The sequence below is a fragment of the Corylus avellana genome, chromosome 5, assembly GCF_965113065.1.
Source record: "Corylus avellana chromosome 5, dhCorAvel1.hap1.2, whole genome shotgun sequence".
Classification (NCBI taxonomy): Eukaryota; Viridiplantae; Streptophyta; class Magnoliopsida; order Fagales; family Betulaceae; genus Corylus; species Corylus avellana.
Window position 1 is genome coordinate 2,349,430 of NC_142494.1, and position 14,796 is coordinate 2,364,225.

At 34.6% G+C, this 14,796-nt stretch overlaps 1 pseudogene; it reads right to left on the reverse strand.

Annotated features, from left to right (window-relative positions):
- Nucleotides 1-10,711: 10,711 nt before the first annotated feature.
- LOC132181548 (cellulose synthase-like protein H1) lies at nt 10,712-14,410 on the reverse strand (annotated as a pseudogene).
- Nucleotides 14,411-14,796: the final 386 nt, after the last annotated feature.

Genomic DNA, 14,796 nt, shown 5'->3' on the forward strand with positions numbered 1-14,796 from the left:
GTCTGTTCTATAATCTATTGAAGGCGGTGTTTAAACAAACCTCTAGAGGTGTGTAATATTAAGGAAAATACGTCAAATCAAAGCGCCTTCCTAACTTCTATAAAAAACATCCTATTCAGTCTTTTGTGGACTTAGCCAAAAACAGAAAGCGACGTCGTAAGAAAGATAGCGCATTGAATTCTAGAAAGCAGCCTCTCCGTCGTGAGAGAGAAAACAGTGGCAACTTTTCTCAGTCACACTTACACTTTTTTAGTGCCGCGCACTGTCTATAAAATGAGAGAAGAAAAACTACTCCAAAAAAAAAAAAAAAAAAAAAAAAAAAAGTTAAATACTAAATATCTCCTTTGGGTTTTGTTACTTTATTTTTTCTCTTTTAGGGTTTGATTTTTATCACAGGAGGTCTATGTGATTTTGATAATAGACCAAATTAGTTATTCTGTCAGTTAACCGTTAGTTGACTTAACAGAAGTCCACGTTGACCAATCAAATGTTGACACGTGGTATTTACTTAATTATTTTTTTAATTAAAAAAAAAAAAAAAACTAAGTAGGACCCCCTTGGCCATTTAGCCACCCCCATCTGGCCGGATGGGAGCCACCCCCTTGGAGCCAAGGGGATGCCGAAACCACCCCCTAGGCTCCAGCCACCCCTAGTACCTATTGGGGGTAGTTTTAGCCACCCCCATTCGGCCAGGTCACTCCCAAATTTTTTTCTTTTTCTTTTTTTTTTAAAAAAAAAAATAAAAAAATTTTAAGTAGGTGTCACGTGTCAACATTTGATTGGTCTACATAAACTTCTGTTAAGTCTGACAGACGACTAATTTGGTCTATTATCAAAACCACATGAATCTCTTGTGATAAAAATCAAACTCTAGGATGAAAAAAATAAAGTAACGAAACCCCAGGGAGTATTTAGTATTTAACCCAAAAAGAAAAAAGAATATTCAATTGTGGTTTGCCCTCTGTCTCTCTCCTTTTCTTTATTTTTCTTTTTGATGATTGCTCAGATATCATGCTGCTAATTAAGCAGTTCTAATGTATGATTGCTCAGATATTCAGAAATTTCAACGACAACCATCACCCACATCCTTTACAGTTGCCAAATGAGTAACGTACGTAAACGACAAGATTAATGTGAATCTGGACAACGTAATTTCGTAGATAGGTTCACATGACATATCCGAAGGTAGAGTTGAATTATGTTGACTATATCTAAATTCATGATATTATTTTTAATTATTGGTCTTAAACACGAGGGAGAATATAGGATGCTTTAGCGATAGACATGAGAACTTCAATAGACTAAAAGATTATGTTCCTTTTAAAATAATCAATTTGGATCTTATCTCTTACTATTGGGATCGATCATGTACAAAAGTAATGATAGATGTTACCATTGTGTCTCTTTTATGAGTAATGATATAAGTCTTCCTAGAATTTTTCTAGAGTTATCCCAAATGTGATGTGACTTTTAAAATCATCGTTGAATTAAATATTAATTTATTACAAATTAAATGATAATTTTAAAAATCCTATCAATTTTAGATGAATACAAGAGATACACAAGGGTGACCTATATATATATATATATACTCCTAGTACAATACCTGTAATTTGTGCAAGAAAAATGATATTTAGTATTCTCCCGCCCTTCATTTTTGAAAATCAACCATTGGATTTGTAGAATCCACACATTCACTTATTTAGGTTTGACAAATCCAATAGTTAATTTAAAAAAAATAATAATAATAATAATAGGTTAAAGAAGGATGAGAGAATACTAAATAGGGTTTCTCTTTGTGCATGCACTACCTTTAATATAGGCAATTCATTTCAAATAAATGATCTATATTCTACTTGTGAGCCAACTTTGCAGGGTTGGAGTCCTCCATGAATTAATCACCTCTCCGAGAGTGCTGCTGTATCATTAGCAACCCCACCACCACCTGCAAAGGTGTTTCTGCCCCCACAGCCATCCATCCATTCTCTTTTCTGTTCCTTTATATATATATATATAAGATTTAACTCATTAGATCCTAATTAAAAGCTGTTGGAAACCAATTCTAAGAGTGACATGAGAAAAAAAATGAAAATGAATGAAATACATGAAAGCGTGCATTGAATAGTGTTAGTTCTTGTTTGGCAAATTCAGTGATCAAAACAGAAGTTCCAAAGCTCCAAGATCCATTTGAAAGACAAGGGTGTCCAGACACGAAGATAGAGATGTCCAGACACAATTTCTAGCATCTCAGTTTTCCCCAATGCAGTGGTTGTCCGAACATGGTGCTAGGCTATCTGGACACGCTTTCCAGCAAGTGTATATTTGCTCTTTCGCAAGATCCTATCCGGACATGCACTTACCCTGTCCGGACACCTTGTACGTATTATGCCCAAAAACGTGTTTTTAAGTGGGCCTAGGTCTAGGGTTTTGTATGAGAGAAGCACGAATTTTAGAACCCTAGAGTTCGTGAGAGGAGACGAGTTGGAGGCTTGTCGATCTTACAGAGTCAAGGTCTTGCATCGGTTTGTAAGTGTTCCTAGTGTCTATAATCTATGGATAATCTTTCGATAGTGATTTCCTGGGTTTGACTACCCCGGAAATGTTTTACTATTAGATTGTTTTATAAAAGGTTTCCTCTTCGTCACCAAAATTCTTGTGTGTGATTATTCATATTTTGGTGATTGTTTGCTTATATTTAAATATCCGTTAATTCTGCATAAACTATGATATTTCCCCATTAAGCGTTTTTCAATTGATATCAGAGCGGGTTCACTCTGTGAACGATTAATTTCCTGAGTGTGATCTGCGTTTCATGTCTAAGATGTCTCAAACCCTTAACACTTTACATAATTTTGATGGATCAAATTATGGCTATTGGAAGTCCCGTATGAGATTTTTCTTAAAATCTATAGACATTTGGTCTGTTATTGAATTTAGATTTAAAGCTCTAGATAAGCTGATAGTCGAATGGTCTAATGTTGAAAATCAAACTCGTATGGCGAATGACAAAGCTATGAATGCCCTATGCTTGGCAATTTCACAAACTGAGTTATCTAGAATTTCAAATTGTAATAGTGCCAAAGCTGCATGGAAGATCCTAGAAACTACTTATGAAGGAACAAATCTTGTTAAAGCATCAAAACTTCAAATGTTAGTTTATCAATTTAAGGAAATTAAAATGTTAGAGGATGAGACATTTAATGAGTTCTTTGGTAAACTTAGTGAAATTAGAAATTCCATGATAAATCTAGGAAAAAAAGTTTCTAACACTAAGCTGATTAGAAAGGTTATGAGATCACTCCCTAAAAGATTCAGAATGAAGGTACTTGCTGTTGAGTCATGCACTGATCTTAATACCACGAGGATAGAAGAGTTAGTTGGTGCTCTTCAACCTTAAGAGTTTTCCCTGCCTCAACCTAGGAAAAATAAGGATATTGCCCTTAGAACTCTTAGGAAGAACTCTAATGAGTTATCTGATGAGGACTTACAAGATGAAGAGGAACTTGCCTTGATAGCTAGAAGGTTTTATAGGAATGAACATAGAATTTCCAAGAGATTTGGAAAACAACAAGAAGGTACTCAAGAGAGAAATGAAAGAGACCCACGTGGTCCAAAGTGTTATGAGTGTTCTGGCTATGGTCATGTGCACAAGGATTGTGCTAACCTCAAGAGTAATAAGCCAAAAGATCAAAAAGCCTTCAATATTACCTTGAGTGACACTGATGAGGAAGAAACTCCTAATTATATAGCATTTGTTGCGACTTATGATTATGCTGATTCTAACCAATCAGATGTTAAGTCTGCATCTGATAATGAATCATAAGGGATTAGTGATCTTCAAAACTCCTTCAACTATTTGATGGAAAAATTTTCTATGCTTAGAAATACTAACTTGAAAATTGTTAAGGATGTTAAGAATCTTGAATTTGAAATGGATAATTTGTTGAAAAATTTGAGTGATTCACATGCTGTTTGCAATACTCTTAAATCTGAAAACTATGTGCTAATGCTCAGAATAAATCCCTTCAAAATGATTTCATTAAAACTAGAAATCACTTGAGTACATTCTCTAGTGAAAAGCTTAATCAAATGTCACTTGTTCAGAAGCATTCTAGTGATAGATCTAGTTTAGGATTTGATAAAAATGCATATTTATCTTCGAATCGTGCTTTTACTTTAGAGATTGTTTTTGTTAAACCAATGAAAGTAGAAGAATCTTCAGGTGAAGGAAAGCCAGCAGTTGCTCCGACTCGTCAAGGTAAGAAAGGTAAGAAAAATTTCATCGAGTCTCATGCATCTTACCCTAAGCCTAGAATCGTGCATCCTCCTAGGAAATTACCTTATCAAAGGTTTGTCACTACATGTCATCACTATGGAAAAGTGGGTCACATTCGACCTTATTGTTTTAATTTGAAACCTCATGTGCATGTAAATGAAAATTCCTATTCTAGTAAAGAAAGTGAGTGTTTGGTCATCATGATGAGAGAAATGCTTTCTAGGCTAGATAAATTTGAGCAAAGTCATAAGTTTAGATCTAAGATTTCTCAAGTGTGGGTTAGGAAGGATGATATCATTCACCTCTTGAAAGAGAGTGGTGGTGATCTCACCTTATATTAAGTAAGTCACCCACATGCCTAGGATTGGCTGTCATACATTCTTTTGAATATGCTAGAGCATGTTGTTTTCTATTGCTTTGTTTTGGTATTTTTAGTTTTTCTTTTTGCATTGATTTTTTGTTTCTTTGTTTGGGTGGATTTCATTTTGGAATTTTTTTTTTTTTTTAAAAAAAGACAAAAATAGGTTACTTTGGTTGTTTTCTTTTCTCTCTTTTGTCTTATGCACCAAAATAGTCCATTAATTTCTCATGTTGCTTTCATGGATTTAACTCCTTGCGTCTTGGAATGTTCTTAATATGCATGAGATGAAAATTTGTTTTTAATGGACTTGTTTTTGTGGTTACTTAAAGCTTGAACTTATGTGGTACGTTTTGTCTATGCTTAATCTCTTGTGCATATTTAAGCTTAATTTGAGGTTATTCCTTAATTTTAAATGTGAGGTCCGTTAGGTAACTACATGAGGTTTTTGTTTTTGACTTGTCATATTTTCCAAATTGACCATATGCTAGTTGAACCTAGGGCTTAAAAATTCATACTTTATCTTTTGTGATAAGCACCATAAGTTTAAGGACACTTTCCCAAAGAAAAAAAAGAAACAAAATAGTGAAACAAATAAAATCAAAAGATCATATTTCAAAAGGAATTTATTTTACTGTGTCAAACTTGTGCAAATTGTTTTACAAAGAGAAATGTATAGGATGAGAGTGGCTAGGCCCTAGTAAGATAAGGGCCTAGCCACTCTCATCCTATACATGGTGATGAAACTTTCTCCTTATTTTGTAAGTTGATAATTGTTCTCATTGAATGGTTTACACACACACCACACAAGCATGGGTTGAATGGAACATTTTCCTTTGCTTGGGTTAAGCAATATGAGTTTCTTGCCATTTCTAGTTTCATGTATATTTTGCATATTTGGAGCATGTTTGAGATATTCATTATGAAATACATAAATCGTTGATGTGTGTACTATCTGTGTTCATTTGACTTTTGAGGGGAAGAAACATGTTTTTTCTTTTCCAGTTTCTTATTGATAAAAGAGTCATTCTTTAAGGGGGAGTTTTTGGTTGTCTTCATGATCTTGACGCATACTTCATGCATTTTCGTTTATTTTGTGATCATGAGTTGAGTTGTTTTGTGTTATTCCTGTTCCACATATGCCTTGATTTTTTTTTTGTGAGTGTTTCAGGAACTATGGAGACCTTTTGTCATTCTGTGACAAAAAATGGGAGTAAATATGGGGAGATGATGGGATAGCTCGGCATATTAATTTTGTCACTGAATTGCCCAAGGGGGAGTTTGTTAGTTCTTGTTTGGCCAATTCGGTGATCAAAACGGAAGTTCCAAAGCTCAAAGGCCGGTTCACAATACAAGGGTGTTCGGACAAGAAGATAGAGATGTCCGGACACAATTTTCAGTAACTCAGTTTTCCCCAACGCAGTGGCTGTCCGGACACGCTTTTCAGCAAGTATATATTTGCTCCTTCGCAAGGCCCTGTCCGGACATGCACTTACCCTGTCCGGACACCCTGTACGTATTATGCCCAAAAACGTGTTTTTAAGTGGGCCCAAGTCTAGGGTTTTGTATGAGATATAAATACAACTTTATAGAAGAGAGAAGCACGAATTTTAGAACCCTTTGAGTTCGTGAGAGGCTGTGCTTAAGTGATCAGTTGTTGTGAGTCTTATTATTCCTCGTAGAGGATTTGTGTTAGTTTAATTGTGCTTGATTGAGTAGTTTATTGGAAGAGTTCGATAAAGGAGAATCACATTGAAGAAGATTGTGAGCAAGGAAACAAGTTGGAGGCTTGTCAATCTTACAGAGTCAAGGTCTTGCATCGGTTTGTAAGTGTTCCTAATGTCTGTAATCTCTGGATAATATTTTGATAATGATTTCTTGGGTTTGGCTGCCCTGTAAATGCTTTGCTTTCAGCTCGTTTTCTAAAAGGTTTACTCTTCGTCACCAAAATCCTTGTGTGTGATTATTCATATTTTGATGATTGTTTACTTATATTTAAATATCCGTTAATTCCACATAAACTGTGATATTTCCCTATTAAGCTTTTTTCAAATAGTTTATGTTGATGTTTATATGATGTGATTTATTAGGGATTTCATAGTAGAAGTTTATGTATGCATTTGCTTCTAGATTGGGACGTGGAACATGTCTATAAAGATACAACTAGATGCATATGATGTTTTTGTACAATTTCTAGCTTAAATATGCCCCTATGCTTATGTTTCACTTGATGCGCGCAATAGAATGTATGTATATGTGTGTAGTTGGGTTGTGTGGTGTACATATATGATATGACTTAAATGGGTTTGTCTGTATATGTTTCCAAGCAAGAGGTGGGAATATATACATATATATGCTTATGTTTCAAGGATTTTCTTTATGGTGTTTACATTATCAACTACGAAACACTTTGGATGTGTTGTAAAACTTAAGGTAGTTGTACGTTATTGTAAACTTATATATGGTAGAAAGTGGAAAGTTGGTTCATTGTGAAAAGTGAGAAATTTGGACTCACATATCCGCCCGTGTTGTTGTGATAATTAACCCCACAATCACATAGATCTTGTAATACTATGTGATGAAAGTATTGAAAGATTAAACTCATTAATAGAATATTGATGAGTATGGCATTTAAATCTCCAAATAGTAATGCAATTACTGAGTTTAATCTCGCGGCTCTCAAATATAGCTTTGTGAATGAAAAATAAGGCAACAAACATATAAGAATGAATCTGCTCCTTGTACATGTTAAGGAAGCAGTACAATATCTTCATGACTGTTGTAACGACTTAGATTTTAAAACTCTCATTTAAATAATATTAAATAGATTGAAAGAATAAATAAATAAATTAGAACAATAATATGTGGATTAATGATATTAAATAACTATTTAGTGTTAAAAGGTATATTACATTGAATTTTGACCTCTTTTGTATATCACTTCAATTCTAAAATTTAGCTTCACTAATATGTTTATGGGTATAATTAAACCCAATTTAGTAAATAAATTATTTATATTGGTGTTTAGTGAAGTTATAAATTAATTTGAAGCTTTTCAGTTTTTAGCCTAAGAAACAGTGTCTTAATTTTCATATTGTCTAATGAGATTAAAACTGCTAAAGAAAGATACTAAGGCTAGCCACCTTTGTTGAAAGCTTAAAGTCTTTTTTTTTTTTTTTTTTTTTGACATGTCCGCACAAGAGGGGGGAGGGGGGGGGGGGGGATTCGAACTAGTGACATTCGCTTCATTAGGCGTGGTTCTAGCCGATTGAGCTACCTTTTAGGGACGAAAGCTTAAAGTCTTCTAGTAATGAGGGTTATGGGAAATATCATGATAATAATAATTTAATAAAGCAAGTGGTCAAGTGGGAATGCAAGTAGTTAAAGTCTAAACTGAATCGAAAACTTTGTACAGGCCAAAAATAGACTCAAACAAACTCGGATGAAGTCGAACAAAAAATATAAAATGTTCGTCTCAGAGTCCTCTATCTATGCTCAAAATTTCATGTCAATCGGAATGAGTTTGGACATCGAAAAATGGATCGGGGTATACTGCCCCCATTTTGGACGAAAATGCTAATTGATATAGATCATGAAATATGGACTAGGTTCATTCTTTTGGTTAAATACATCTCAACCCTTGGATTAAAAGTGTAAAAATAAATCCTAGCCATTCATTCTCTTATAATTAGAAGCCTAAGTTAATTCATTTTCACTTGAACTTTTCATTTACAACTTAGAACAAAGTAAAGATTGCTTGCTCCTCCTTTCATTTTATTTCTTAGTTCTAAGTCAAATACCATATAGCCTAGATCTTACAAGTAGGGTTCAAAGTGTTCTTATTTTTCTAAACTAGCTACCTAAAGAAGATTTGGTGGAGTTTTACTTCTAAGGATTATTGGGTAAGTGTTTCTTGTATAAATATCATGATTTATTGCTTGTATCACTTGTTCTCATTTAATTGTTTAAGACCCAATAAGCGTATGATGTAAAATAGAGTAATGGATACAAGTGAATTAATATAAACGAGTTAGTAGACAAAATCAATTAAGGGCTTATGATATTACCTATATATTATTTACTTTAGAGCTTTTACATTCATTCATTTATTTTATTGTCATTTAAATTTTAATTCATATTTTTGGCGGTACGGACCATTGGTCTCATTCCCGAAATATGAATTTAGTATTTACATTCAGTCATTTCTTTTATTGTCATTTAAATTTTAGTTCATATTTTTGGCGGTACGGATGATTGGTCTCATCCCCGAAATATAAATTCAGTATCTACATTCAGTCATTTCTTTTATTGTCATTTAAATTTTAATTCATATTTTTGGCGGTACGGACCATTGGTCTCATCCTCGAAATATGAATTCAGTATCTACATTTAGTCATTTATTTTATTGTCATAATACTAGTTTGTATTTAATGATACTGGCCATTAGCCTCGTCACCAAAAATGAATTCAGGCATAAAGCTAGCTATAAGTGACTATCTTAGTTTAATATAATAAAATAAGTAAGTAAAGATGAAGTGAAGGATAATAAATAAATATAAAAAGATGAGGGTCTTTAAACAATGATATTATTGGAGAATGAACTAATATGTAAATATTGTTTGTATGTATGTATTTATATGCAGAAGTGGAGCATAATTCTATACTAAGGAGAGTAAGTTTGAATATACTTACTGAATACTAGCTTTGTTTTATTGTTATATGAATTTTTATTTTGTCTTATTAATATAGTTTTGCAGTACAACTACTGCATAATGTGTCTAATAAAATGAGTTAATAAGATAGCCATCTTAAAAATAAGCTGGGTGGATTGCCGTGAGGAACTGTCGGTATCTTAGTGGATGAGAGTATATAACCATCCAACAAGCCTAATATATAATTAAGTTGGGGCGGTGTAGTTGCCAACACTAGACAGGTAAATCTCTAAAGTGTGAGGAACATAACGGATGTAAGCGAGCTGAGAGCTCATGACGAGAGGTCTGAAAAAATATTATCATAAAACACAAATTAATCTATCATTACGCTGCATTCGCAACTCATTCATTATTATATATTTTAGTCTTTAATCTTACTTGTTCAAACTAGTGTTTTTAGTCTTTATCCTAGGAAAATAGTATACTCACTTGTTTGCCTATGTAAATATGATAACGTCATCTTTACATAGACCTTGATGCAGGAATAGAAAGTGAGGACGATGGTCCTTTTACTGGTTTTGATGGTTGATAGATCATCTGCTGCAGGATTGATGCTTACTTTATGGAACAAGTCTCATTTATGTTAATCGCTTTTGTTATGTATGATGATGTGTGTGAACTTAATAAATATTACTATATTAATTTGGTGTCGTCTGTGGCATATATTTGGTATATCTAGTGTGTACATATGTTGGAATGAAAACCATGTTTTTATTTTTATTAAATAAAATATCACTTCAAGGTATTTCAGTCAGCTCAATTGTGTTGTGTAAGTTATTCCTAGGTCATAGAAAAAGAAAAAAATATATATACTCCGCTGTAAGATTGTATTTTCTAAAGTTACAGCGTTACGCCTTCGATATGAGCTAGCAGAAATATCGGGGTGTTACAACTGCACTCGAGCGTATTCTCCAGAGAGCTCGAGCGCAACAATAACAGCTTTCATCACAAGTGTGCTCGAGCGCTCGATCACAGTCACGATCCACCATGAGTTCTCTAGTCCTATTGTAAATCCTTTGTCTACATTATCTCCTAATGCAAACAGATTATCCTTAAGCAATCTGTTTCCAGTCTACCAAACCTAATGTGGATAATTCTCACTAGATATCTCTTCTAGAATTAGTCTCCCTTTTGTATTAATTCTCTTAGGCTATTATTTTATCACGTCAAGATTATCTTATTAGCTTAATGTGTTGAACTATATTTGTAACTCTTTTACTATTTAAGATCAATGAGAACGCAACAGAAATTATTCTGCCAAATAGCTATTTTCTTATCTTTCTTTCAGTACCAACTTGAATGACTTTTGTTTAAAAAAAAAAAAAAAAAAAAAAACGCTAAAAAGTAGTTGCCTGACCAAAGGGCTCAACCCACAATGGTCTTTCTACACAAGTACAGAAAAAGTAATGCCAAAGCAGTTGACTTGCATAGGGTGGACATGGGAATCCCATGCTTCCCTTTCCCAAATAGCCCTTTGAAAAATGGCCAGAAGAATAGCAACAACAACACACTATACAATAACTCCCCTAACCCTGACCCATGCCCATCATCAGCTGGTGGTTGCAACTTGAACAAGATCATAGCTAGTGCAGTTAAGTGTAGCAGCAAAATGGTTGTGCCTAGCACAAAAAATGGGGACTCGTCGAAGGTGAACCTACCAGCATTATCATCCTTGGAAGCATCGCTAGATTGGTCTTTTTTTGTCACTTCAAAGGCTGTCTCTGATATTCCTAAGAGCTTGAGTATGACACTCAAAAATCCGAAGAAACATGCAGTCATGCTGATAATTCTCGTCATTTTTTGGTTATTCCACCAAAATCGGACTGATTGGCCAATTCGTAGGTACTCGGATAGTGTATAAGTTATAAATGACAAAGAGAACAACTAGTACATAGAAGACTGGTTCTTCAACCTACAAATACACATGTAGTCAACAAATCAAGATTTTATTATTATTATTTTATTTTTTTCAGATGAGTGAGTTTGGTGATCAAATCATTATCCTCACCTTGGGCAAGAAGAAGGTGTTGGTGATGATACAATACGCTGGAAGTGCCGCATAGCATAGCTCAGGGATAGAGCGTAGGCTCCACAAGAAGATCCACAAATAGACCAAGCATTGCCTGAGTTGGAGCTTCCCGAAGAGGGTGGCAAATATGGGACAATTCTTGCTGAATAGAATTTCAAGCAGGCCAGTGGCCCACCTCTTTTTTTGGGTCATTACGGAAGGCCCACCTGAGGGTGCACACCCTAAAAAATGCCGGTGGGTTCGACTTATAATACATAGACTTCCAACCTCTTGTATGGATCGTTAGCCCAGTTAAGACGTCCTCTGTCATTGATCCATATCTCCAGCCCAACTAAAATGAGACGACCACAAACATGAGAGAGAACCCTTTTACAACTTTCTGCACTTATACTTATAATTCTTTTACAACTTGCTGACACATATTAACATGTAATTAGAGCCACGCGAATCACTAAATTTGCTTTTAACACTCTTCAATCACATGCTAGCACATGCTAACGAGTTGTAGAGAAACCATTTTATGGTTTAGATTTTGTTTTGTTTGATATAATGGTGTACATGGTATCACGTTTCTAAAATTTGAAATGACGTGATAATATATTTTCTAGATTCACAAGGTGGACACTAACCTTTGTACCCCAGCCCGTACCATATTCATACTTGCAGCTAGCAATTTGGTATGCTGCCTGAATAGAGGCCCAAAGACCTTCAGATGGATTTGCCTTCCCTTTCAAAGCTTGAATAGCTGATTTAATCAGTTCCTTTAAACTCCCAAATTCTAGAAGTGTATCCTCAACAGATTTTCCTGTCAAATAAAAAAGAACAATACGAGTCAACAAAAAAGGAAAAATCCCATTAATGTATTGTTGTCTTTGGAATACAAAATTTCAAGTGTTGCCACTAAAAATTAGTTGAGATAGAAAGTTATAACATGTGAGGAGAATGACAACGTTATAATTAAAAATATCAAAGTTTACTTATTGCTTACCATTAATTTATTCTAGAGCATGATATGGAGAAAGGCCATAAATACCTTTTCGCCTATGAAAACATCATGTTCCTCCATATAACGGTCCTGAATTCCAAATATTCCATGCATGATGTACATATATATGCAAAATACAATAAAGTAATTGACCAATTAGTGAGTGAAATTCTTCACTTTTTCCTTAGTCACACACTTGTGTGGTAAAAGAGAAGACTTATTACAAAGTAAAGATTTAAATTTGACACACCTCATATTGAACCACCATTTGATTGCTGTAGGGGTCATCCTTTAATCCATCATAGAACACTTGTGGGAATTGAGCAAATGCAAATTCCTTTTCATCATTGGATTCTAATAGTAGGCACATTGCATAAAGAACAACTTTTGGGTTGTTGACAAACATATCGCAGTCTACGTTAAGCATATAGGGAGCATTTGTCATCAATCCAGAGACTCTCGTCTACATAAGAATTGTTGTGTAATTTTGTAAACAACTAAAAACATTTAATCTTATTAACTAATTTGGCATAAATGAGTTTGGTTTGTCTCTTGTTGAAAAAAATAAACCATGGATGATGGAGATTGCCTTAATTTAGTACTAGTGAAAAAACTATCTGGAGTTCTCCTCCAATCATCCCATGATCTCTATTGTTTATTTATTTATTTTTTTTACAGGAGATCTTTGGTAATTTGTTTGATAGAGGCAAGCCAAACTCAACATTAAAAAAAAAAAAATCTTACGAGGACATTCATGGCACCCGCTTTGTAATTATGTGGATGCTTATGCTGCTTCTCTCTAGCTATATAGACCAAATGTGGCACCCCATCTGGAAGACCCTCCCTGTTCTCCCACATAACCTAAAATAAGATTATCTAAATGAGCCCTTTTGGAAATTGCTTATAACCCATCTGGAAGACTTCCTCATTTCCCAAAGGTTTAGGATTATTTTTTTAACTTGTGCAGGTCCCAGCTAATCAATCTGGAGTTTACCTTGATAATAGTTGGATGGTTTTTGCGTTCTACATTTGAGAATTCTGCAAATTCCCCAGTAAAATCACATGGCCTCTACTTTTGGGCGGCATCCTCAATTTTATGGCAAAGCAGCTCATACTCATCCTGCAAGATATGAAGACAAACAAGTTTGTGCATAAGTGGCAGCCATTTCGCATCATAGGTCATCAAAATATATATAGTAAAAAAATGTCTCCAAGATATACAAATCACCTTCACACTCTGCCATTCTTGATGGAACTCCCAATTAGAGCTATCAGCGAAGGATAGAGAGTCATTGGAAAAGTATTTAAAAGGAGTTCTGACTTGAATATTGTACTTCTTACAGAATGGAACCCAGAGCCGGGCAAATTTTAAGGCTTCTGTAAGGGAGTAGAAGGTCAAGGGAGAACAAGCATCATCGGAAACATAGCAAGCAAGCTTGTGTGCTGGGTAATCAACTGCCAACAAAGAGAGCATGGTGTTTATGGTGATAATAGGAGGTTCTAGCACAGGATCTGCAGTTGTCACAAACATGTCCACTGAGGGAAGCTCAGTTACCCTATCAAGAAAAATCATAATTCAAAGTTATCAAACAATCATGTCAAAAACATCACAGCACAAGTTTTCGATCATATACCGTCGCATGAGGTGGTCAGGGTTCGGTTTGTATTCTACAGGACTCCATTTGTTGTTGATGCTTTAATTTGGAACCAAGTGAAGGTGAACGATGACTCGCATAGGAAGGCAAGGAGCCAAGTGAGGCCATGGTCGTTGAGGAAGAGAAGGCGATAAACAAGGAGAGAAAGGAGATCGAAGGAACAACATTATGACATCAAAGGCTCTTTGTACGGTGTTTTTGCGCTGGATTCTTTCATATAAAGGGAGCTGAGAGTTGGGGTTGGCATGGAGTAGACAGGAAGATAATGGTTTATGTGCTCCAAGGACTGAGCTCGTTAATTTATATTGGACTAGGTTGTTAAGCAGCTGAGGTGGTGTCCTGGATACAGTCCCTAGCTCTCACATACACGTATGTTCTGCCTGGATTGGTCCCATAGCTCTCATGGATGATCTTCATACCAATTTGTCATGTTTATTTTATATTAGCTTATGTGACATATTCTAAGTATCTTTTTGGTTTTTCAAGTCGCTAACATAAAAAATCACTTAAAACACGTTGTGTAAGCGAGTCTGAAATGGATGTCCAGGGTAACAAGAGCCGACTCAATAGAGTTTGAGGCCTAAGACTACAAATTTAAGTAGGGCCTTTTATATATTTAAATAATAAAATTCAAGTATATATATACTATTGTTATTTGAAACCTTATTCTAGGATTCACATCTGACTCAACAAATATTAGTTAGAATTTAACTAAAATACACATTTTTTTTATTTTTTGATAATTTTCCATTGGGTAGATCTCCAAAATTTATATAAAATA